This window comes from Schistocerca americana, chromosome 7, assembly GCF_021461395.2.
Source record: "Schistocerca americana isolate TAMUIC-IGC-003095 chromosome 7, iqSchAmer2.1, whole genome shotgun sequence".
NCBI classification, from domain to species: Eukaryota; Metazoa; Arthropoda; class Insecta; order Orthoptera; family Acrididae; genus Schistocerca; species Schistocerca americana.
In genome coordinates, this window is record NC_060125.1 from 451,704,758 (window position 1) to 451,729,834 (window position 25,077).

At 43.7% G+C, this 25,077-nt stretch overlaps 1 protein-coding gene and 1 pseudogene across 1 annotated transcript in view; one reads left to right on the plus strand and one right to left on the minus strand.

Moving 5' to 3' along the window:
- LOC124622999 (ras association domain-containing protein 10-like) overlaps positions 1-25,077 on the plus strand; it is a 1,089,376-nt gene that overhangs the window by 170,754 nt on the left and 893,545 nt on the right. The gene's annotated exons all lie outside the window — the stretch shown is intronic.
- On the minus strand, positions 2,203-2,320 carry LOC124623427 (annotated as a pseudogene).

Here is a 25,077-nt window from a genome sequence, read left to right on the forward strand (position 1 = left end):
AATATTATGACCCCGCTGATGCTCAAATACGTCTTGACGAATATGTCGTCTCACTAACCGAATTACCACACGTAAAATTATTCTCTATATTACAGTTCAAACCCAATTTTTGCTCACTCTAACCTGGCGAAACACGTTGCCAGCACATAGCTCACTCATCATGAATGACACCAAGAGGCCGCCGAAATTGACGTCTCCGTCCCATGAAAGGGTCACTATCAACATTGTCACATGGCCTCACTATTGAGGGGTCTGGAATTTAACCCAGGACACTGGCCTAATGTCTGCTGATCTGGAACTGTACGCCACTATTCTATCTCCCATGCCGGCCAAATACTGGCGATAAGTATGTTTACCACCACCATGGTTCGAACTGGCTACATTTGAGCCGAGCGCAGAGACATGCATTAGCGATATGGGTTACGCAGGTGTGTAGAACAGAATAATTAACTTACACACGTCCACAATCCTGTTTAGTATTTCAATTTTGTTAAAAAAATGTACAACCTATGGTCAATTCTCGAATACCAGATAATTGGTGTAAGTATTAGTGCGAAATAAACACTGAGTGGGCAAATCAAAACTGGCCCAGGAAAATTTTTATAAGACTGACGTGGAATTGAACTTTCCTGACGAACAGCAGAACTGCTTGAAACCATGATTTCGATTCACCAGTCGGTTACTAATTATTTACACAATATCTGTGTATGCTTGCATGCATGCATTTCTGAAGGACATTGTAATGTAATATGAAGATCCTTATAAACATGGACTTTAGTAAATCATTGGTTCATAAACCTCGAGGGGTCAAAATGGCGATAATAAAAATTTGTCTTTCCTTGTACGGCCATCGCTAGGGCGAGCGTACTGGTTACGGATAGTGTATTACATATGGACGTTTGGTTCGATCCGGGAGGCATGCGCGGATAGACGAAGTGGTTAAGGCGACCGTTGGCGATAAGCGGGAAATACAGGTTTGAGTGCCAGTCCGGCGCAAATTTTCATGTGTCACTAATAAAATGTACAGCTGACGTCAATCGGCTACTGTCACACCTCCGCACATGCGTATCTCCCCCACGCTCTGTTCCGAGTACCTAGGTGTGTCATTACATTTAAGTGAATGCAATGAGCGAACGTGTTTACTGACCAGTTGAAAGCAACAATAAATGGTTGTCACGATAAAACACATGTATTGATTGTCGAAAGTTATGCAAAGCACAACTCGTGGGAAAAGTGTGCAGAGCAGTTTGTCCAAGAGTTTAAGACTACAAGTATCTTGGCAAAACGTAAAAAACGTCTGCAAGGGAAAACTTAGCGGCAAAATGTCCTTGAAACTCATGATCCAACAAAAGCCAATCCCGTGTAAATATTTTCCATGTCCGTTATATTTTTTGCACCCTGCACAAGCAATTGAATGCTTGAAATAGGGCACCATATAATTTAAAGCAACCGTTGTTTGGTCTGTCTTGTCTTTAGAAATGATGTGAGAAACGCAGGACGTATGAATTTCTCCCTGGCGTCAGCGAGCTATTTGCTGTGTGCAAAATCTTTTTCCGGGTAATACACTGTATTTGGTATAAGGATGTTTGCGTATTCCGGCCGCAGCCTAGCTGCTAAATTATGAAACTCGCGTCGGAATGTTTTTTGTAGAAACAAGTCTTCAGCGCTACGGTAGTTGGGCGGATCTTTATGAGAGAACTCTTCCACCGTTCAGTGATGCCTCGCGGTTAGAAATTGTCTCGCGGCTGTGCTTCTTTCAGTTTTTTTACTTCGCATCGGCGTTTCTGCTGTACCGCTTTTTCTAACAGAAGCTCCTCTTCAGAGCAGCCTGCGTGAAACACTCTTGGATCGTCTATTTCACACGGTTGTGCACTCTCGCGTTCTCTAAACAGGAGAACTATCCGGGAAGTAACATCCGTCTTAATGTGACATGGAGAGCACAGGTGAAAGAAACAGTCGTTACACTGACTCAAACACTAAGTCATTGTACCTAGTCACGTTGTGCCATACATCGTACCTAGTTGTCAAATAGTAAAACCAAACTAAAATCCGTCCGAACAGGCGCCACCTGATGCGGATATGGAGGGGCATGTGGTCAGCACATCGCTCTCCCGGGCCGTATGACAGTTAACGAGATCGTAGCCGCTTCTTCTCAGCAAGTAGCTCCTCAGTTTGCCTCACAATGGCTGAGTGTAACCCGCTTGCCAACAGCCTTAGGCCGACCGGATGGTCACCCATCAAACTGCTAGCCCAGCCCGACAGCGATTAACTTCGGTGATCTGACGGGAATCGGTGTTATTACTGCGGCAAGGCCGTTGGCCAATTGTCAGATAGTAACCATTCGAAATTATTGTTGCAGTTTAGAATCTCGCCAAATATGAAATCAGTTCTGTATCTCGGAAAGGTGTTGCCATTCATAGCGAATTTGTATTGTATATCCGATCAAAACTAGCAGGACACCTACTATCGGACATTAATTTGTGGTGTGCCCATCATTCACCTCTCCGGTTACTTAACCCGTGATGGAGTCACTTTCAATGAGGTGTCTGATTGCCTTTGGAGGGATGCCTGCCTATTCCCCTTCAGAGCCGAAACCAGAAAAGGTGGCGATGTTAGACAATGGGGTCTGGAGCGAAGTTGATGTTCTATCACCCACACTTAGGTGTGGGTTCAAGTTGGAACTATGGGCAGATCAGTCAGTTTCAGGAATCATATTGTCCACAGACCACTGCCACATAGACGCTGCTTTATGACAGGCTGCATTCTCGTGCTGATAAAAACAGTCATCGTTTCTGAACTGTTCCTATGTTGTAAACGGTACACTAAGCTCTAAAATGTGCATTCCGCGTTTAGTTCGATAAGGGGCCACACCATAACCATGAAAAACAAGCCTCCCCCCCCCCCCCACAATAACGCCACCTCCTCCATACTTCACTGTTGGCACAACACATGATGACAGATAACGTTTACCAAACCCAAAGACTTCCATCGGATTACTACAGGATAGGACTCGCCATTCCCAGTCATTTCCAGTCATCCACTGTTCATACCACCCCAAGCGTCGCTCATCATTGACTACAGAAACACACTATGCGATAAAAAGTATCCGGACTACTGGCTGAAAATGCTGGAATTCAGTACGGTGTTGGCCCACCCTTAGCCTTGATGACAGCTTCCACTCTCCCAGGAATATGTTCAACCAGATGCTGGAAGGTTTCGTCACGGAGGCCTGGCACGAAGTCGGCATTCCAAAACATCCCAAAGGTGTTCTAAAGGAATCAGGTCAGGACTCTGTGCAGGCCAGTTTATTACAGGGATGTTATTGTCGTGTAAGCACTCCACCACAGGCCGTGCATTACGAACAGGTGCTCGATCGTCTTGAAAGATGCAATCGCCATCGCCGAATTGCTCTTCAACAGTGGGAAGCAAGAAGGTGCTTAAAACATCAGTGTAGGCCTGTGCTGTGATAGTGCCACGCAAAACAACAAGGGGTGCAAGCCCCCTCCATGGAAAACACGACCCCACAATAACACCACCGCCTCCGAATTTTACTGTTGGCACTACACACGCTGGCAGATGACGTTCACCGGGCATTCGCAATACCTACACCCTGCCATCGGATCACCACATTGTTTACCGTGATTCGTCATTCCACACAACGTTTTTCCAGTGTTCAAATGTTCAACGTTTTCGCTCCTTACACCAAGCGAGGCGTCGTTGGCATTTACCGGCGTGATGTGTGGCTTCTGAGCAGCCGCTCGACCATGAAATCCAAGTTTTCTCACCTCCCCCGTAACTGTCACAGTACTTGCGGTGGTTCCTGATGCAGTTTGGAATTCCTGAGTTGTGGTCTGGATAGACGTCTGCCTATTACACATTACGACCCTCTTCAACTGTCGGCGGTCTCTGTCAGTCAACAGGCGAGGTCGGCCCATACGCTTTTGTTCTGTACGTGTCCCTTCACGTTTCCGCTTCAGTATCACTTCGGAAACAGTGGACCTAGGGGTGTTTAGGAGTGTGGAAATCTCACGTTCAGATGTACGACACAAGTGACACCCAATCACCTGGCCACATTCGAAGTCCGTGGGTTACGCGGAGCGCCCCATTCTGCTCTCTCACGATGTCTAATGACTAGTGAGGTCGCTGATATGGAGTTCCTGGCTGTAGGTGGCAGCACAATGCACCTAATACGAAAAAGTATGTTTTTGGGGGTATCCGGATACTTCTGATCTCATAGTCGACAGTTTTTAACTCCGCACGCACAGTCACTGTGGCAGCTGAATTGCTGGTAGCAGTGACTCCTTCCGCTGATTTCGTGCGATTTTTCAACCGTCCTCCGCAATGTTCGACGCTCCCTGTCCGCCACTGCATGAGGTCTGCCTGGTCGGGTGCACAATCACATAAACAACAGGCGATGGGAGCAGTTTTAGAAAGTAGGAAACGTCTCTCATAGATTTATCATACAGGTGACTAGACCACATGCGAAGCCATTAAACTCCCCTCACCGCCCCCCCCCCCCCCCCTAAGCTGTTACTTTCATAGCGGTGGGTCCGTCTATTGCGACATCCAGTGATGAATGCCACATTACATACCGGTGTCTGAATAGTTCTGATCAGATGGTGTATATGGACGAAATGTGATGACAGAAGGTATTGTTCATCAACTAAGGCTTTTGTTTAAAAGTATAAGGATGAATATTAACAATAATAACAGAAGCGGCAGTTCTTCAAAGTCTGAAATGAATTTATGCAGAAATATGCTGAAAAAATTACCTTAAACTGACGTTTCACTATATCTGAACAGCGTAACAATTTACGCAGGTGTCTCGCAGCACTTTGCTTGAGATCCTGACAATAAACATGTAAACATGTCTCCATAGTAACACATCGCCTCTAGAATATAATGAGTGTATCAACATATTCATTTGTATCCATAAAATACTGACGTTTTTATCGAAATGAATTTGAGTGGTCGACTACAAACTATTTGTTGGCTATCACACAGAAGGATTTGTAGGCACACTGGTGTTTGTCGCTCTTGTTTGAAATACGCTAGCAGACAAGCAGCTGGGAGTGCTAGGGCTTCAGCCCACAAAAATATATCACGTCGTCAAGGAAAGACTTTATTTAACAAACAGCGCAAAGCAAAATTTTTTATCAGATGAAATTCGACATACTCAAATGAAAGCAAGAAAATCGGCAATAAAGATTTACTATACGAAAAGTGACGGATTTTCAGTTGAGTTCTGAAGTCGTGACACTGCGCAGAGTTTCTGTCCCAAGACAAAGGCAATAAAGCACAGTTTGAATTCAGGTGTTACTAGAACAGACAGAAAAATGTTAACACATGTTCCAAATGCTATAGACCACGCATCAATAAACATTTAGTTAACAAATCGGTTAACATTTGTAAGCATAGCAGATCAGGACAGGTAATGGTCAGATAGCCTTTACGTTAGTCAGTGAAATACGGGTTGGCGATAATAAGTGTTACAAAGTACTTGTCTCTTGTTGTTTAATTGTTTGCCGTAAATGGTTCTACTTGAGACGTTTTTGTATTGTAGTTCTGAAAGTACTATAGCTCCGGCTTTCCGGGCGGGAAGGAGCTCCTGGTCCCCGGCACGAATCCGCCCAGCGGATTTGTGTCGAGGTCCGGTGCTCCGGTCAGTCTGTGGATGGTTTTTAGGCGGTTTTCCATCTGCCTCGACGATTGCGGGCTGTTTCCCCCTATTCCGCCTCAGTTACACTATGTCGGCGATTGCTGCGCAAACAAGTTCTCCACTTACGCGTACACCACCATTACTCTACCACGCAAACATAGGGGTTACAGTCGTCTGGTGTGAGACGTTCCCTGGGGGGTCCACCGGGGGCCGAACCGTACAATAACCCTGGGTTCGGTGTGGGGCGGCGGAGGGGTGAAGTGGACTGCGGTAGTCGTCATGGGGTTGTAGACCACTGCGGCTGCGGCAGGGACGGAGCCTCTCCGTCGTTTCTAGGTCCCCGGTTAATTTACAATACAATACATACAATCCTATAGCTCACTGACAGAGGCCTCATTTCACATCTCAGAATGGAAGCACTAACAATGGAGCAATTTTGTTGAGCGTAAAGACATTTAACGCAAATTCTGGGCGTATCGTTGTGCTGAGACGCTCATTTAACAACACATTTTGTCCAAAAACAGCACCATCGGGGGAAAGACCATTCCTCGGTGAGATTCCTGTACAGAGTTGAAGTCAAATCGTGACGACAGAATTTAAGCATCCTCTGATACGTACTTTATATAGTGCCCACTACACCAACACCATATGCAGCACAGAAACTCCGGATGTCACGACGATTTCTCCTCAGAATAATGAAAGAGAAACTTAACCTCTTACCTCACAAAATTGAACGGTGCCTACCTCTAAAGGATAGGGACGTAGAGCGGCGGTATTCTTCTGGAGATGAGAGGATTGGAGCCTTTGAAAATGCAAAAGTCGGTGCGGATCAGATCTGGTTTCGTGATGAGGCACTCTTCCATCTCCTTGCGTACGTCAACAAACAGAACTGTCACCACTGGGCTTCTGCTGCTACAAGTCATCAAGACAAAGTCCCTGCTTGGTGCACAATCAGTGCACAATGCATCACTGTGGCGATATGTATTTGGAAGCTGTCACTGCTGACAAACGCAGACAGGTACTGTAACATGAACGCGGCCGAATGCTCCGAAACTACTGGTCCGTGCTGGGTGGAGCACGTCCACACCATACTGCGGAATTCTTCGATTTCTTTCAGGAGACTTCAAAAATCAGAGCATTGTCCTGGACACAGTAGCATTCATTGGACATGGTGTGGAATGTCCCCTCACATTCCCGATTTCAATCAGTGTGGCTATTTCTTATGGGGCTATCTGAAGGACGGAGTAGTCATAGATGCACCTCAAACACTCCAGGATGTTGGTCCTGCTGTTTCCGAACATATGCGTGCAATCTCAAATGGTGTTCTTCACCAAGTCTGTCTACACATTCGTTGCTGCAGAAGGAAAACACTTTGAAAACCACCTCTATTAAATTACACGTTGTCTGTTGTAGCATAAATACTATAACAATAATCAGTCACTCTAAATTATGTTGCAGGAAACTAAAATTTTCTAAAACCTATTTTGCCGTACCCCATACTATCCAAATTACTGCCAAACGTGGTGTTAAGTAGAATGCCAATCTCACCTAAGAGAGAGTGTACCAAAATACATAGTTTTAAGTTGTGTAGCTTCGGCTAAAATAGCAGGAAGTAAAACTGAACTTACGTTAATCACGAGAACAAAAAGAATTGCACAACACTGGCACAAGTAACAATCATAAATTACCAACAGGGCTCAAACCCAAAACACAAGAATAACTATGGCATAAGCAATTGTAGCCATGTAAGTTATCCAAGATAGAACCAGTAAACTCTTTTAAATACCGATTACTTCAAACACACAACGATATCACACACACACACACACACACACACACACACACACACACACAGTAAAAAAAAAAAAAAAAAAAAGAAAGAAAGAAAAACAACTCAGCGGCACTGCAGACAGCTCTCAGTAACTGGTGGGCACCAGACAAGTCCAGCAAGCGAAAATTACACATTGTTAGTTAATTATGTAGACACAAATAGAAGACGAAGTTCCAAAGCCGTCTTCCACTAAATCCGAGCGAAGTGTTTCTTGTCCACTTAAGTTGGAGGGACAGAGACTCGCACGGCTGCTCTAAGTGATTTTCAACTATAATTGCTCATAGTGCCCGAGTCTCACATGGTAAGCAGCACTTGTCCTTGGATACCCTTCCTTAACGGTGGCAAACGACTTAACAGCGAGTTCACGCGACTCGGCGTTAAGTCGGCTCGGGGGGGAGAGAGAGAGAGAGAGAGCGAGAGAGGGGGAGAGAGAGAGAGAGAGAGAGAGAGAGAGAGCGAGAGAGGGAGAGCGCATGCACCCTGGCGGGACGCGAAGGAGGCGGTTGCTTAACTGTACCGTCAAGGAGATTAAATCACATTTTGCACTTCATACCGAAGTACCATGCGTGTAATTGTTGTTGTTGCCGCTTTTAGTCTGAAGGCTGGGTTTATGAACTCCTTCTCTACGCTAGTCAACTTTATGTAAGCCTCTTCATGTCTATATAACAACGGCAGCCTACATCCGTTTCAAGTGGCTTACTATAATCAAGCATTACTGTCCCACTACAGCCGGCCTACGTGGCCGAGCGGTTCTACGCGCTTCAGTCCGGAACCGCGCGACCGCTACGGTCGCAGGTTAGAATCCTGCCTCGGGCGTCGATGTGTGTGACATCCTTAGATTAGTTAGGTTTAAGTAGTCCTAAGTTCTAGGGGACTGATGACCTCAGAAGTTTGGTCCCATAGTTCTCAGAGCCATTTGAACCATTTTGTCCCGCTACAGTTTTCGCCCCCACCCATTTCCCTCCATTACTAAATTAACAGTTCCTCAGGATCCACTGTCAGCCGATACCTTCTTTTAGTCACGTAGTGCCATACGTTTATTTTCTCCCCAAAAAATGTCCAATTTTTCTTCTTTCGTTATTCGATATACCCAGCTAATCTTAAACATTCTTCTGTAGAACCACGTTTGGAAAGCTTATTTATATTCCTGCTTTTTTTAATTAATTTGTTTATTTTGGATTCAGGCAGTAATGACGATGCAGCCAGAAATATTACAACAGTACAGAGTTAACCTGAAACTTTGAGTATGAAATGTTTAGCGTCCAACTTTCATTTCTGTACAGGGCTATATTCCAAAAAGCTTGCCGGCCGTTGTGACAGCGCAGTTCTAGGCGCTACAGTCTGGAACCGCGTGACCGCTACGGTCGCAGGTTCGAATCCTCCCTTGGGCATGGACGTGTGTGGTGTCCTTACGTTAGTTAGGTTAAAGTAATTCTAAGTTCTAGAGGACTGATGACCTCAGATGTCAAGTCCCATAGTGCTCAGAGCCATTTGAAATCCAAAAAGCTTTAGAAAGTATTTCTCAACACTTAAATTTATATTGGGTTAGCTAAGCACCCGGCATTTCACGGGTATGTCTTTAATCCTGTCTTTCATTAGTCCATTTCCTCCTTCCTCTGTCCATCTCCTCCTTCACCCCATCTCTGTCCATCTCCTCCTTCATCTCTATCCATCCACACCCTTTCTCTGTTCACCTTCTCCGCTCCCCCCCCACTCTTTGTCCATCTTCTTCGGCTCCTCCCCTCTCTGTCCATCTCCATCACTCTCTAATTCCACCTCAACTTCTCACTCTCTCTGTCCATCCTCTCCTCCCCCTCTCCCTCTTCATCTTCTCCTTTTTCCTTTCTCTGGTCATCTCCTCTTCCCATTCTCTGTCCATCTCCTCCACTTCCCTTTCTCTGTCCATCACCTCCTCTTTCCTTTCTCTGTCCATCTCCTCCTCTTTCCTTTCTCTGTCCATCTCCTCCTCCCCCTATCTGTGTCAATTTCTTCCTTCCCCCTCACTGCCTGTCCATCACCTCCTATGCCCTTCCTTCTCCAATTTATCATGCTCAATCTAGTTGGAGGCTGGTAGTTCTTACCCACACAATATTCCTTTGCAGATCGTACCTAATACCAAATTTAGTTGAAATCGTTCCAGGGGCTTAGGATGAGCTTTTTACCCGTGGCTTCGCCCGCGTTCGCATATGTCAGACATACGTAACATACATTTAACATATTTCACATATATTTGTACACGTACTTTACCTGTATCTCTAACTAATTTCGTCCTGCAGTTTCATTCTCACGCAGCTCAATGTTTACGGCTTCATATCTCCTGAACTATGAGCTGTACAATGCTATAATTTTACTGGGATGGCCAATGGTATACGTGGCTACTGCCTGCGAAATGTGTTGCGAACACAGCTAATAGAAATAGTAAATGAAAATGTCATATTTGTATAAGGCCGCAGTTTTTCACGCATCTCAGTGTTTGACGTCATATCTTCTGAACTACGTGGCGTGCAAAGATATATTTTTGTCGGTACATTCAGTGATAAATGTGGATACTGTCTGCGTAATTGGCTGCGAATGGTATTATAAATAAAGAAGAAATGAATTACAACGTCATGCATGATGCGGTTGTTTGTTATGCATTTCAGTGTTTATGACGTCATAGCTCCTGTACTATGTGTCGTACAATGCTACAATCTTGCTAGTACATTCAGCGGTATATGTGAAAATAGTCTGCAAACCGTATTGCGAATACAGTGAATAATAAGGAAGCAATAAACTAAAAAGTCATGCCGGATGGATCAGTTTTCCTGTCATCATCTTTAGAGGTTGTCTGCGAGAAAAAGTTTCGTAAGAGTTTGATATTACGTGTAAAGTTTGTTGCAAGTCGCTAAGTGCTGTCATTCTCAAATACTGGATGGCTGAAGTGTGAGTATTAGCGCGTCATGGGCTACATTGGTTATTGGTTATTCACCGCTACCCCCAGTCCTTTGATAGACACGTGATTCTTACCCCCCCCCCCCTCCCCCTCAATAGCAATTCTTTTCAGACAATAAGTAATATGTGTACCGATTTTAGTTGAAATCGGTCCAATACTTTAGGAGGAGATTTGGAACGTACGATACATACATAGATGCATAATGTATATGTTCATCTGTTTTTACAATATGTATGGATGCTAGCAAACTTCTGTTTCTCAAAAATGGTCTTTGCTTCGGCTATGGTCAGTTACTTTGTTGCTTAAGTAACAAAAGACAAATACGATTTTTAGTGTTTCATTTACTAATCTGATTCAGTCAGCATCAACAGATTTAATTCGACTCCATTCCATTACTTTCTTTTCTACTTTTGCTGGTATTCATCTAATAACGTCTTTTCAAGACATTATCTATTCCGTTCAACTGACCTTTCTTGTCCTTTGCCATCTGTGACAGAATTACAGTGTTATCAGCAAACCTAAAAGTTTATTATTTCTTCTTCAATTTCCAAAATTGTCCTTTGTTTCCTTTATTGCTTGTTCACTATATCTTTGTGGGAAATCTTTTTATGAGCTTTCCGTCCCCAAAGTTCGTAAAAGGATTTCCGACACACCCTGTATTTACACTATAGTAATTGCATCGTTTGCGCTTTCTTCATCTTCGTTAGTTGATCATCCATCTAGGAGAAATAGTCTTCCGCCATGAAACTTGCATCAGCATCCGAGGTTAAGTGTTTCATCTCCGTGCAACAGATTACGAAGGAGAAGTGTCTCCCGGTGTTAGCGGCAATCTGTCCATTGGATACGGACATTAGCTGGCAATCCCACGGTTGCCTTTCAGCAGAAACAACGCGTTTCAAACGCTTGCTTTCGTTTATAGTCTCATGGCAACAGCACGAACCGAGTACTGCGCTTAACATGCAATAATCCCCGTTAAATACCATCCCTGGCCGAACGTAAGACCCAAATACGGAAGTCCGCGTTGTTGGCGGGAAGTTAAATATAATTCTCCTTAAACTCTTTTTTAAAATACCCAATGACAGAACATGGAAGAAACTAAACACTGCGAAGCAGATTTTTTTCTCTGGTCAACCGGGATTCTCCGTTGTTTTACCATGGTGTGGAGACAGAGAGATCCCATTGTTCCTTTAATTTCATTGTTCAGAAGTATTACCAGAATATTATATATGTAATCTGAGAATCACGGTGAAAAGGATAGAAGAGACTGTACTTTATCACACCATACAATAATTTTTAGGAAAGGAAATTGAAAAGACTAACAATTACAGGGGAATAAGTGTTTTAATAGCTGGGTATTAAGTGTATGGAAATATTTTAACTCTAATGTGAAGACCAGTGGCCGAAACAATTTTAACTGAAGACCACAGTGGACTTAGACTAGGACGACTGACAATGGATAATACACTCACTTTAAAGCTATTGACAAATAAAAGAGAATTTAATAATGAGTTTGACAAATTAAATAGGATAATACTCTGCTCAACATTGCTAAAATTGAAATTCTGCTACAAAATTTATACAGTGAAAGTAAACTCTTAATAAAAACATAAGTAAGAATATAAATGCATTAATGTATGCTGGCAAGCAGACTGTAATAGAAGAATAATTACAAAGGAATATTTTTAAATTAAACCAAATTGCTCAAAATTATAATTTCCTAATATCTATAGAAAAGACATAAATGGCGTTTCGAGGAAACAGGTGCGATCAAAACTAGTGATATTAAAAGAATAATCGAGCAAATAAGTAATTTAAATTATCTGGGCTGCGTCAGTTCTTTTGGTTATGTATAAAGATAAAAAGTAAGTCATCAAAATCTCAGAATTTCTATGGTACAACGAAAAGAGCATTAAATAAAAAGAAAACTAAAGAAACTAATTTGAAATTCGATAAAACGCGATAAAACGTTAACTGACTAATTTGAAATTTGATAAAACGTCAACTGTTCCATTGCTATTTCACGGGACTCAGATATGGAGGAAAAAAAAAAGACATGCATCGAATAGTGACTTCAGAACTGAAATTTCTTAGACCAGTTAAAAGATGTAAACTGGAACATAGATTCAGAAACGAAGATATTAGAAATGAGCTTGAAATACTTGCAAGAACAGAAAAAATGGACACTTCTAAGCAGAAATGGAAGGAACTTGTAAAAAGAAAGCTAGAAGACAGTTATTCAAAAAAAGCTTCGCGGTGAGTATCGAAAGGAGTAAGGGACATAGATCGGCCCAGGATACGAGGGAACTAAAAAGCTGAGGCCGGAACAGGTTCGTCGAACCTAGTTCTTGAATGTAGATGATGGTGATGATGAAGATGATGATGACGACGACGACGACTAAAGGTTCTTCTTGTTCCATTAACAGTTAGGGGTCGTAGGAGAGACCGCCATGAGAGCTGTTATTAACCCAATTTCTGTTACATCCTCTCGCCAGCCAAATAAGCCAGTGACTAATTCCACTGCACTCCTTTGTATCCTATCAATGAATCGTAGCCTGTCTTTTGCTTTACCTACAGACTACAGTAGTGCAAGTTTATATGCCAACTAGCTCTGCAGATGACGAAGAAATTGAAGAAATGTATGATGAAATAAAAGAAATTATTCAGATAGTGAAGGGAGACGAAAATTTAATAGTCATGGGTGACTGGAATTCGAGTGTAGGAAAAGGGAGAGAAGGAAACATAGTAGGTGAATATGGATTGGGGCTAAGAAATGAAAGAGGAAGCCGCCTGATAGAATTTTGCACAGAGCACAACTTAATCATAGCTAACACTTGGTTTAAGAATCATGATAGAAGGTTGTATACATGGAATAACCCTGGAGATACTAAAAGGTATCAGATAGATTATATAATGGTAAGACAGAGATTTAGGAACCAGGTTTTAAATTGTAAGACATTTCCAGGGGCAGATGTGGACTCTGACCACAATCTATTGGTTATGACCTGTAGATTAAAACTGAAGAAATTGCAAAAACGTGGGAATTTAAGGAGATGGGACCTGGATAAACTGAAAGAACCAGAGGTTGTACAGAGTTTCAGGTAGAGCATAAGGGAACAATTGAAAGGAATGGGGGAAAGAAATACAGTAGAAGAAGAATGGGTAGCTCTGAGGGATGAAGTAGGGAAGGCAGCAGACGATCAAGTAGGTAAAAAGAAGAGGGTTAGTAGAAATCCTTGGGTAACAGAAGAAATATTGAATTTAATTGATGAAAGGAGAAAATATAAAAATGCAGTAAATGAAGCAGGCAAAAAGGAATACAAACGTCTCAAAAATGAAATCGACAGGAAGTGCAAAATGGCTAAGCAGGGATGGCTAGAGGACAAATGTAAGGATGTAGAGGCTTATCTCACTAGGGGTAAGATAGATACTGCCTACAGGAAAATTAAAGAGACCTTTGGAGATAAGAGAACCACATGTATGAACATCAAGAGCTCAGATGGAAACCCAGTTCTAAGCAAAGAAGGGAAAGCAGAAAGGTGGAAGGAGTATATAGAGAGTCTATACAAGGGCGATGCACTTGAGGACAATATTATGGAAACGGAAGAGGATGTAGATGAAGATGAAATGGGAGATACGATACTGCGTGAAGAGTTTGACAGAGCACTGAAGGACCTGAGTCGAAACAAGGCCCCCGGAGTAGACAACATTCCATTGGAACTACTGACGGCCTTGGGAGAGCCAGTCCTGACAAAACTCTACCATCTGGTGAGCAAGATGTATGAAACAGGCGAAATACCCTCAGACTTCAAGAAGAATATAATAATTCCAATCCCAAAGAAAGCAGGTGTTGACAGATGTGAAAATTACCGAACAATCAGTTTAATAAGCCACAGCTGCAAAGTACTAACACGAATTCTTTACAGACGAATGGAAAAACTAGTAGAAGCCGACCTCGGGGAAGATCAGTTTGGATTCCGTAGAAATACTGGAACACGTGAGGCAATACTGACCTTAAGACTTATCTTAGAAGAAAGATTAAGGAAAGGCAAACCTACGTTTCTAGCATTTGTAGACCTAGAGAAATCTTTTGACAATGTTGACTGGAATACTCTCTTTCAAATTCTAAAGGTGGTAGGGGTAAAATACAGGGAGCGAAAGGCTATTTACAACTTGTGCAGAAACCAGATGGCAGTTATAAGAGTTGAGGGACATGAAAGGGAAGCAGTGGTTGGGAAGGGAGTAAGACAGGGTTGTAGCCTCTCCCCGATGTTATTCAATCTCTATATTGAGCAAGCAGTAAAGGAAACAAAAGAAAAATTTGGAGTAGGTATTAAAATCCATGGAGAAGAAATAAAAACTTTGAGGTTCGCCGATGACATTGTAACTCTGTCAGAGACAGCAAAGGACTTGGAAGAGAAGTTGAACGGAATGGATGGTGTCTTGAAGGGAGGATATAAGATGAACATCAACAAAATCAAAACGAGGATAATGGAATGTAGTCGAGTTAAGTCGGGTGATGCTGAGGGTATTAGATTAGGAAATGAGACACTTAAAGTAGTAAATGAGTTTTGCTATTTGGGGAGTAAAATAACTGATGATGGTCGAAGTAGAGAGGATATAAAATGTAGACTGCCAATGCCAAGGAAAGCGTTTCTGAAGAAGAGAAATTTGTTAACATCGAGTATAGATTTAAGTGTCAGGAAGTTATTTCTGAAAGTATTTGTATGGAGTGTAGCCATGTACGGAAGTGAAACATGGACGGTAAATAGTTTGGACAAGAAGAGAATAGAAGCTTTTGAAATGTGGTGCTACAGAAGAATGCTGAAGATTAGATGGGTAGATCACATAACTAATGAGGAAGTATTGAATAGGATTGGGGAGAAGAGAAGTTTGTGGCACAACTTGACCAGAAGAAGGGATCGGTTGGTAGGACATGTTCTGAGGCATCAAGGGATCACCAATTTAGTATTGGAGGGCAGCGTGGAGGGTAAAAATCATAGGGGGAGACCAAGAGATGAATACACTAAGCAGATTCAGAAGGATGTAGGTTGCAGTAGGTACTGGGAGATGAAGAAGCTTGCACAGGATAGAGTAGCATGGAGAGCTGCATCAAACCAGTCTCAGGACTGAAGACCACAACAACAACAACAACAGCTGAACCTGTGCAGTCGTTCTACGTAACATCTCTACACGTTGCTATCCTTTGATCAGACTGAAATTTTATCGAGACCTAACTGGATAGCAGTGAAATTTTTACCAATTGCAAATTGCTGTTGCACTGCTGGCTGCTAGGGCGGTATAGCGGAATTATTCATAAGTGTCTCTGGGGTTTTAGAAGACAACTGCGAGGAAACTACAAGACGTAGAGAAAAAGTGACAGATTTAAGTGGATAGAACGTCTCTGCAAGTTTCGATTTGTGATACGCGCCTTGGCGTAGTTACAGAGCGCACCACTAGGTCGCAGGCATGTCATAACGTGGCGTGTAATGGAGCGATGCGTGCGATTTGAGGCCTCAAATTCGCTAAATGCGAGTCAGTTGCATCGGTACTGTCACGATTGCGTACCACGCATCAGGTAAAACAAACCATTGGTTGTACAACATATTCCGTGAGACAAGTTGCTTAGGTGGTGCGAAGTAAATAGTCCGGCTGGAACTTCGTCGCTGTGCCAGCGTTAATCAAAGTCCACTGGTTCACATTAAAAATGAAATTGCGTAATTTCACATCCTAGTTGTGCCCGTTACCGCCACGTACATAAGTACTGTTTATTAGAGGTACTATTAGACGGAGCTTTCTCTACGTTAATGTGTGGAAAATGAGTTAGGTTACTATAGATATTCTCTATGATTGAGGCAACTTGAAAATGCGCAAGGTGGGGGGAAAGGGGGGGGGGGGGAATTAGCTAATAGCAGAAAAGTATAAAATTAAGTATTTTTTCAAAAAATTCAGGACAATGACTTTCCTGAGGAAATTGTCAACGGCTGTGGACCCATATAAATATGGCTCTGGCACATTCTACGCAAACGTCTGCGTGTAAGGCGATTCCAGCCGCAGTTATTCCATGCAGTGTCTGCTAGGGACAATAAGCTTCGTTCCGACTTTTACAGTGACTTGTAGCTGCTGCTGAAGAACGAATTTTTCACAGAAGTTGGTTTCCAGTGACGGATCCATGTATCATAACGGGAAGGTCAATAGTTATAATGTGCTTGTTTTGGGCGCAGGACATCCGCACGAGATTGTAAAACACACTGGTCATTTACCTAAAGTTAATATATTTTATGACATGTCCTGTTCAAAAGTTTATGCACCACATCTTTTTTCCGAGGAAAACTGGTGTACCAGCATATGTTGCAGCCAAAATTACAGCAAGACAGTTGCGACTACATTTTGCAACAAGATGTTCCGCCACACTTTCTTTCAAATTTCAGCGTAGGCTTCCGCAGCCGTTGTCACAGTCAGTAAAATTCTTCTGGGTATGTGACCGCATTGTCAGTGTGTAAAATTTGGCAACTGTTGCAAATCTCTTCTCTCGTGGTGTTTATGCTGACTGGTGAATTAGACAAGTTTTGGCTCCTATATACGTACTAGCGAGAAAAGCTGTTATCGAAATCTCACACTGTGCTGAGGATGAGAGGGAGCGGTGTTAGACGTACTTTATTGGTGTCTACATTATTTCTTTTCACTGTTGGAAACAGACGTTTTTGATTGGTGTTTGGATAAATTTTTGCCATTGGCGGAAATATGCGAATGAGAAACGGGCGGGAGTTGTGACGTAGCGCTGTTTACTTGCTGCCTAGTGCCGACTGAGGCGTGCCAGTACTCGCGTAACCGCGGCCTCTGTGGTCTCCAGCGGGCCTGTTTGCATTGCTTCGCGTGAGCTGACGTACCGTATCGCTCTTAGCGCCAGCAGCCAAGACGCCGGAAGTCTGTGCCCGTTCTTGCTGTTAATGATGGCAGGTCACTTGGCTATTTATATCACCTCTCTAACCTTCTTCAGTCCGCAGCTTGTGGTCGTGCAGTAGCGTTCTCGTCTCCCACGCCCGGGTCCTCGGGTTCGATTCCCGGCGGGGTCAGGGATTTTCTCTGCCTCGTGATGACTGGATTTTGTGTGATGTACTTAGGTTAGTTAGGTTTAAGTAGTTCTAAGTTCTAGGGGACTGATGACCATAGATGTTAAGTCCCATAGTGCTCAGAGCCATTTGAACCATTTAACCTTCTTCCTGAAGGTAAGAGGCTAATTCGCGATTACGCAGGCTTCTCGAAATTCTATCTGTTTCCCGCAGTCATCGTAGTGTTCTGCCACCACTGTCTTGGTGTGTTGTCGGTTATACCTTTCATGTTCAGATATCAATATGCTCCCGTCTCGCCTTCGCCAGACATTTGTCATTAGTTATTAATTCGTAACTGCCTCAGCATTGGACTGGACGTGGTTCCCATCATATCTCGTCTTTTTCAGGGATCGCTACACTCACCTGACATAACTGCATCTGATTTCGCCTCATGGGATTATCTCAAAGATAATGTGTTTCTTTCTCCAATGCCACGTAATATGGAAGAGTTGGATGGAATGATGATTAACGTGGTCGCTGCTATCAACCACGGCTTGTTGCGACGTGTTTGGCAAGGGTTTGACGGTCGTATCGACATTTGCTTCATCACAGATGCTGCCCATGTTGTGCACCCGTAACGTGGCTTAAGAAACTTGCAGAGATTCGCTGTCCATCGATACACGTCTGTAGATTTCGCGCAGACGTCTTCTGAAATCCTGGAGATACTTATAACCTTGTATAATGGAAATAATATATTACTATATTTGTAGATTATTAGGGGCTACAGATCTATCAAAGTTACATATAAGTGGGAGCATAAGTGCTCTATTCGAGAAGAATTGCCCAGCAAATCGGTGGTGGCAGAAGCCAAAAGCCGAGGTGAGGTTGGAGAGTGGTTAAGATACGCTGTGGACACTGGTATTCAGGAGAACGGCAGTTGCAGTCCCTGCACGGACATCCACATGCACTAAATCGCTTAAGGTGAATCGTTCTTTTGAAACGCGACACTCCATTTCTTTGACTCGTCCTTCCCTAATCCGTGCTCCGTCTCTAACGAAATCGCCGTTGACTTGACGATAAAATCTTTCTTCCTTCCTTGCTTCCTCCCAACGGCAGATGCAATTTAGCAAGACTTACATACTCGTCAAGTAGTCAGGGATTGTGAAGCGCAGAACCAAGAGGACATTGAAATACTGAAACATTCGAACAATAAGAATAGAATAGACGTCTAGTTGGTTGCGCTGGAGTGGCTGCCAGCCATCAGAGCTGAACAGGCCACAATGACAACTTGAGACACGAGCGTTAGCGACGAGAAACTGCCTCTGCGAGTTCGATGCCCCGTATAAGGAAAGCTGTAATCTACACCTATAAGGAAAACAGTAATCTACATCCCATTTGCCGATGATTGCGACTCGCCACGCGCATCGAGTAGGTCAGTAGGCAACAGAAGTTCTCCTTCAATCACAGAAAACGGTTCAAATAAAGTTTTATACTCCTTCCGCCATAGGAAACCAAACAATACAATAAACGGTTCAAATGGCTCTAAGCACTATGGGACTTAACATCTGAGGTCATCAGTCCCCTAGACTTACCACTACTTAAACCCAACTAACCTAAGGACATCACACACATCCATGCCCGAGGCAGGATTCGAACCTGCGACCGTAGCAGTCGCGCGATTCCGGACTGAAGCGCCTAGACCGCATGGCCACTCCAGCCGGCAGTTTTCGATATTATTTTCTTGACATTGTGTGGTCCGTAGGAGGGTTTCTATAGAATGTAATTTGATCCTCAGCAACATTGTACTGTAGGTTCTCCAATACTAGACACAGGGGAAGTCCGTAGCAACTTCGACCGAAAGGTATGGTTTATCCATTTAGTGACAGATATTTTTCAGTATGACGCGGCTCTACATTTAGAAAAGTTTAAGGTAACGTGCTTTATGACAACATTTTTTTTCTTTTTTTTCGGCCGCGCCGGTCACGACCAGAGGTAGTGGGAGAGCCGCAGGTATGCAGAAGTGCGTGCCGGCTGCCTCCCACGCACCGTGCCGACCGGGCGCTCCTCTGGCCGAAAGTCCTGCCAGCTCACACACACACACACACACACACACACACAAACACGATGACGTGGCGCGGCCCCTCCAGGGCCTCCCGCTCTGCGCAGAATACCAATTGGCCTCCTGCTGACCCTCAGCCCACTGAAAGCTTGACTGCGATTCTCAGTCCCTGACTTCTGACCAGAGTGCCGAGGCTCCAGAACGGATAAGTTCATGGCTGCCAAGAGAAGTGTTAGCACTGACGTAAAGTTCATCACCCTTAGACTTATGCTAACGTTGCCGCGAGTGTTTAATACGCCTGTCACCGTTAGTCGCTTCCCATTTTACAAGGGTCTCTGTTCAGTCAGTCGCCTTCATAGAGGTCTCTGGCCACCATTGCCTGAGAAATTGTTGGTGGGACTCCTTTCTTCCCTCACCCTTGAGTCACTATCCAAATTCGATTTCATCACCCGTCGTCATCTATTTGTACTGGGGTTTAGAAATATACAAACACTGCGAGATATGTGTGCTTGAACATAGATGCAGGTACTGGCCAAGTACGTAGGTTGCGTTGTTTTATTTGACAACGAATGACACTCGTGCAATGTACTCAATACGTAGCAAGTGTCAGTCGGGGTCAGACCAGTGTTGTGTGTACTTGTGAGTGCATTAGGTTAGACTAAGTGAATTCGAAAGTGGGAAAATTGTCGGCGATCGTATGGTGGATGCTTCTGTAACCGATGTAGCCGAAGAGTATGGTTCAAGAGGCGCCGTATCGAAGAATTATACTGTACCGTGTGGAGTGACAGCGCGGTCTGTGGTGCCGTATCACGGATTGCGCGGCCCCTCCCGACGGAGTTTCGAGTCTTCCCTCGGGCATGGGTGTGTGTGACGTTCTTAGGTTAGTTAGGTTTAAGTAGTTCTAAGTTCTAGGGGACTGATGACCTCAGATGATATTTCCCATAGTGCTCAGAGCCATTTGAACCATTTTTTGCAAATAGCATTTCCGTAATACTGACCTGTTGATGAAAGCACTAACAACCTTAGCAAAACGGCTTTTAACTGCTTCGATAGCTTCCTTTCGTCTGATCTGATGGGGATCGGAAACACTCGTGTACTACTCAACAATGGGACGCAGAATTGCTCTCCTTTATAGATGAGCTGCCCTTTCCTTGCATTCTCCCAATAAATCGAAGTGGATCATTCACATACCCTGCAACCGACCTTATGCGCTCATACCGTTTCGAGAACAAAGTTTTCCGTGTCATCTCAGGCGCTGGCAGATACATCCCCAACACACACATTAAGAGACTTTTTAGGCCAATACACTATTTACACACTTATTCATATCCAGAATCCACAAAATTTTACGAAACAACACAAACATCGTCCCACTTTCTCATTCAAAATATAGGACACGAACCACAAGAAGCTTCTCGCAAACGCCCAAAATTAGCCCTTACACGCCACTCTAGGGCCAATAAGACACACATAAAACTGGACTGTTTGCAATGGAACTTTGGTCAATGCCCGACCAACAGGCATTACATGCATTGACCCAAAATGATAGTGCATTGAGAATGGCTAGTTTCTAGCTGAAATCTAGATCTGCCAACAAAAATTCCAAAGGGCAACTGATAGCTGAAATCTATTATTTACAATAGGCAACTTTTATAACACGTAAGTCACAATTCGAAAATTCTTCAACCACTAATATGACGTTTCCCTCATTTTATCACACCAAATCGTACCAATGAACAACGAGTTTTGCAGAGATCAATTTGCTGATGATTTGAAATATTCATAGGAAGTAAATTATAACACAAAACCCACCAAATATTGGCTTCACCTGAAAGTCTGTATGGCGTCTTCCGACTCTCTACTGAAAGAAGTCCACAGCTCGTGGTCTCACGGTCCCGTTTTCGCTTCGCGAGCACGGGGTCCCTGGTTCGACTCTTAGCGGGATCAGGGATTTTCACCTGCCTCGAGATGACTGGGTGTTTGTGTTGTCCTCATAATTTTATCATCATTCATGGGCTGTGGCCGAACGGTTCTAGGCGCTTCAGTCTGGAACCGCGCAACCACTACGGTCGCAGGTTCGTATCCTGCCTCGGGTATGGATGTGTGTGATTTCCTTAGGTTAGTTAGGTTTAAGTAGTTCTATGTTCTAGGGGACTGACGACCTCCGATGTTAAGTCCCATAGTGTTCAGAGCCATTTGATCCATCATTAATGCAAGTGGAAGACTGGAGTGAGAAAAGGTTGGAAATTTGTACGGGCGCTGATAACCGTACAGTTGAGCGCCCCACAATCCAAACATCATCATCTACTGAAAGGAGATGGCATGCGAGTGACGTAGGTGGCGCTCTTCCGTCGAATTGGTCTACGTTCAAACGTACGTTCAGAATATTTGTCATACTTGATATTGCTCTACACGTTCGGAAAGATTCCCTAACATGCTTTTTCCACGCTGTGACATCAGAAACTCGCCTCGCTCAACGTTGACGTTCGAAAGCACGGTGTGCTTGCCGACAGCTTAAGGCCACCGACCACCGACGCCAAGTTGTTCCACAGGCGTGCTTCCGACCTGTCTCGGCAGAGCGCAGGCTCTATCCTGAAACAGAGGACGGCACGTGTTTACTGATTAGGAACAACCCTGCAGACAGGTGGCTGACAGCCAGTAAAGGAGACGTATTCAGCGACAGTGACCGTGTGCAACTACTTTCTCTTTCGCAGAACCCTAATGCATAATTACTGGCTATTTGCATGTTTATTACGCTATCTGCATAAAAGCTTGTCTCAGTGAAATTGCGATTTGAGTTAACTGTGTTTTATATCGGTGCTCTGGCATAAATTTTCGTGCCGTTCAGAAACTTATCAACCATTCTTCGACTTGCTTGGAACTGTTTCCTTTGACCTAGCATCATTTACGGATGTTAGAGCATCATATGACTATTTCCATTGTCAAGTCATATCGTGCTAGAGTAAGAAAATAGTGAAAAAAGAAAAACTTGTGTTTCAGTTGAAGACAACAGGGTAAAGTGGGGTAAGTCCATGTGAACAATATTTACAGGAGACCAGTTAAAAAAACACTATAATTCATGCGCCAGTATAATTTTCATTAAATCTTGTGGAATAATAACAAACACAATGAAATTTGATATGTTAAGGTGCGGTAGCGTTCTCGCTTCCCACGCCCGGGTTCCCGGGTTCGATTCCCGGCGGGGTTAGGGATTTTCTCTGCCTCGTGATGACTGGGTGTTGTGTGATGTCCTTAGGTTAGTTAGGTTTAAGTAGTTCTAAGTTCTAGGGGACTGATGACCATAGCTGTTGAGTCCCATAGTGCTCAGAGCAATTTGAACCATTTGATATGTTAAGACGGAAGTGAATAATAAAGCAGCGCGTAGGTTGAATCAACTCAAAATCAAACTATTTCCACTGTTGGCATGATGAAGTACCTGTGACCTTAACAGACGCCTATTTTTTCAAAAGTAAGCGCTGGATTGGCTACTCTTATCCCCTCTACGTCTATCTCAAAATAGCATATATTTCTGTGATTTATCTCTCTCATCCCTAAGAACTTCGTGCAGTGTAACCTGCAGAACTTAAGCTCACGAATGGAGGTAAAATTACTTTGACCAAAAATTGGACTTGCACCATTGCCTCTCCCTGCACTCTTCTACCGTGAAGTAATATTTCAGTTCTGTTTATTGCTCCCGCCAACATCTGAACAGGTAGATGCATTCGCAGTAGACAGCCTACAAAACTAAGAATTCTCAGATAGTGTTGAAGGTAACAGGAAACGTAAAAACCACTGACATATTAGACCTGCTCAGACTGTCCAACTGCTGCACACAAGACAATACGAGGTGCGGTCTGTGATCGTGGGACCTGTGATCAGCACGTTGACAATCCCTTCAGCTGCTATTGCCAGTAGATCAATCCTGGTGATGTCGGTGCTTCTTTATTCAAGCAACTCCTCATTTGACTTCACGAGGTTGACTGGACCCCATTCCGGACATCCCTATCACACAAAAATTCGAGAAGTTAACGGGAATCGAACATGAAACTGCCTTACAGAGAGCAGTGATGCTACTCTTTTTTCACAATGAAAATTTGTGCTAGACCGGGAATTTCCTGCTTATTGCGAGTGGCCGCTTTACCATTTTCTTTCTTTTTTCTAATTTTTTTTGTTTTTTTTTCCTGTTTTTACGCAACTGGATAAAGGAATGCCGTTCCTCTTCGGCGACATAACCAGAATAATAAAGGTCGACCCGTTACGACATAAGGAGGCTCCATGCTATAGCCCGCTGCGGATTTTCCGATGACTGTCGTCTCGTTGCTGTGTTGTTTCCATTGTTTTGAATCTCATTAATAAAAGGAACTGGATAATCCAGATGCAAGGCGGGTTATGGAATGCGCTCCAAAGAAAATTAGAAAAATATTGGCTTTATTTAGGGTTCTTGACGATCGCACATTGTCGTTCGTTGAGGTAATACCAAAAATCGGGTACTGTCTTTTCGCCATTGCCAAATAGGCAGTGAACAGCGTGGCCGCTAATCCACGTCACAGAGTTCGTTTTTGCGCTTAAGAAATACACTCCATCTGAGAAAAGAAGTGATCGTGTAGTTATCCTGTCGGGAGTATAGAATAGCCAATATCTGACGCACCAAATACCAAAGTACTTTACCGACCCGCATTCGAAACAATGGTCATCCGTGTCAGTCACTTGGCATGTGGCACACAAGGCTGAGTCGGCGAGGTGGATGTGATGTAAGCGGGACTAGCACAACTGTTTCCCATTACTAGTTATATACCTTGCAGATTGCACGTCAGTATCAAGGGTGGTGGCATTCACTGTCTGCCACACAGCACGCCACTTTGTAGTGGGGTGTTTGCTTTCAGTCACATTCGGCGTCCTGTTCAGTTGCATGGCAGTATATATCGCCCTCGTCGTCATCAAACGTGTGAGTAGTAGTGCGGTGTAAATGTGGCTTAATTCAAGGAAGAATTGGCTAATATAGAAGAAAGGTGCTGGGATGTCCCACTCATTCGGCTACGGAGTCGGTTGTTACTTGTTAAAATCATAAGTCCACCACGGCTGTGAACTTCATGTAAAAAGCAGAAATTTACGTGATAAAAGAGAAACACCAACGTCAGCCGCATAAGGACATTGATATCATTCGGTGGCGACAAGTGAAAATTTGTACCGCACCGGGACTCGATCCCAGATTTCGCGCTTTACGCTAGTGGTCGCCTTAAATCGCTTCAGCCATCGGAGAACGGTTCACGTCCAACCCCAGTTCTTCACTTGTCGCACACAACTTCCGTAGCTGCCCCTGTCCTTTTTCCTCACTGCCCGCAGCATCTCGCATGATTCCCGAAACAGGTCGGCTAACACACATATAACTGTAATCAGCCACATGTTGGCATTCACTAGATGCGTTTTTGGCCTCTAAGACATTGTCAGGATGATACACTCAGTACTCAGCAAGGGAGTTTTACCGTATCTGTGTATTCTCCACAGGTTGAAAAGCATGTCAACGAGGTTGTCGGGGCGTAGAGCTGT